This window comes from Limulus polyphemus, unplaced genomic scaffold (genome assembly GCF_000517525.1).
Source record: "Limulus polyphemus unplaced genomic scaffold, Limulus_polyphemus-2.1.2 Scaffold2900, whole genome shotgun sequence".
Lineage (NCBI taxonomy): Eukaryota > Metazoa > Arthropoda > Merostomata > Xiphosura > Limulidae > Limulus > Limulus polyphemus.
Window position 1 is genome coordinate 48,050 of NW_013668510.1, and position 2,497 is coordinate 50,546.

The window sequence follows — 2,497 nt, forward strand, 5'->3', positions numbered from 1 at the left end:
GTAAGATGTGTAAAAATATTGTTCAATGTGTGACAGTCATAGAAAAGAAATTCCAGACATTTTTTTTATTGTGTGTGTGTTTGTGTATGAAGTTGCTTAGAACTACATCCATGACGGTAGTTTGAGCCTGTGGCCAAAGTGTTTGTGTTTATGTGATCATGCACGCATTTTCTCAGATGTAGATATCTCACTTAACACTTGCACAATAAACCCTGAACTGGACTCCAATGGTGATGAACGTTGGGAATCCTTTTAGTTACCCGGATTGTATATACTGTCTGCCAACCACAAAAACGTGGTTTTCTCAACCCAAATAAACTTTTTAAAAAATAAAAGATTTTATACAAAATGGTGTGACACTCTGTGTAATTGAAGAGAAGGTTCTATATATAAGAAATTGATATCACAATATTGGTGTTAGCAATGCACAATATCTAACCCTCTTAACAGAAAGAACGATATTAAAGACAGTAACTTACTAAATAAAAGACAGGCGATAACACTCTTAAGATATTTGTTCATTAAAGTGAATTACATTGATAATTCCATAAACAAAGTAATTGTATAACTACCGGAAATCAAAACCTAGACTTCGAGTTAATCTTCCTTTTTCTCCATAACCTGGGCAGTAGGAAATGACGTCATCATCCTATAAACGAGTGGATCGTAAAGTATTGTTTCATTTTATCATTAATCAAGATTGGCGTCTGAATGTTACGTTTCTAGGATCCTTTATTTGGAGAGGGGGGTGGGGTCAAGAGTTTATTAAATATATATGGCTTCGCGGCTGTCTCGTGCCGTTTCAAATTACTCGGTGTAGGAAAAAATTTAAAATATCAAAATACTAAATCGTAATGTTTTGAATGGGGAGGATAATACTAGGAGCTCTTCAAGGGGGGGGGGGGGTCTACCCCACGCACCGGTCCACGCGCCACCGGAAACGTTGCAAGTTAGCAATATGGTGTCGCGTAGGGGAAGCCCTAGTTTGCACAGGCCTTGATGGCCTACTGGTGTTCGGCAGTGAAGGTAGTAGATATGACATCACAACATTCACTTCACCACACTAAGCACGATGGTAAAAAACAGTGAAACGGTGTTATAATGGCGTTTTAGGGCTGGTTCGAAAATCGTTACATAAGTAACGTTTTGGTAATGAGACCAAGTTTGAATTAATATAAGTTAGCCTGGTGGTTAGGGCACTCGATTCGCAAGCTTAGGGTCAAGGGTTCGAATCCTTTACCCAAAACATGCCCTTTCAGCCGTGGGAGGCATTATAATGTAACGGCCAATCTCACTATTCGTTGGTAAAGAGATGGCGGTGGGTGGTGTTTATTAATTGCCTTTCCTCTAGTTTGTCATTTCTAAATTCGGGATGATACCGTGAATAGTCTTCGAGTAGATTCGTTTAAAATATAAAATTAACAAATATTTTCTAAAGTAATATCAAACTTAAAGTAATAAAAGAGAATATGAAGAAAAATCCGCCATTTTGGATATATATTATATATCTTACCAGGACTTTCAGTATTTGGGGGGGGGGGGGACGACAGAAGTTAAATTAAGTCACTCAATAAAACTTGGTGTCTATACGATAAAACACCGCGCCTATTGTTAGTTTCAAATACACGGAATTGAAGACGCAAAAATGGTCACGTTAAATGTAAAACCGTGATCACCAGGTGGCGTAAAATATATAAACTAAGTTCGTTACATATTACAGAATCGATTAACACCATACTGAGAAGCATAGTTTCCAGTGGTGTTAAAGTTTTAATTTTTAAACTTCTCCCTAAATCGTCTGGTGGTTGGGGGCATATTTGATGACGGAGTTCGAGTGCCTTTAACAACCAGTATGAAGGGATATTGGAAATGAACGGAAGTCGGTTTCTTCCTTATTCGTGTGCTAAAGGTTAGCGTGCTCGGACTATGAATCCCATCGTTTATTACACGTGACCTATTGCCGCGGAAATGTGGGTACGTTATAAGAATGACATTCTAGTCTGACAATTCGGTCGGACAAGAGTTGTCGGCAGGTGCTGTTAAACAGTTGCTTTTCTTCTAGTTCAAAATTAGGAACAACAGGGGGCCTTTGTTTAACTTTGCATGAAATTCTGAAACAAACTGATTAGCCAACTTCTTAGAACAATCATCTTTCTTGAAACACCAATTTTGATCTGTTCAGAAGAAGCGGCTGTCTCTTACTGATCCATAGACGCCAACAAACAGAGGAGTAACTGTGCCCCAGCAATCGGGAGGGGGCCTGACAAACTTAAGAGTTGTCGACAATAGGATAGAAGTACAGTTTTAATTTGTTTGAACTAAAAGGATGTTGTACTATTCTATCAAGTTGGTGATCAGCCAGAAACATAACTACCATTATAGGGATATTGTCACGTCTCTGGTCGTTTGGTAATTTCCGGTATAAATTCTTCCCGAGGATGAAACTTCAGCGATACAAGTCCTTTCTTAAATAAAACTAGTTTATTCTTTCTCAATA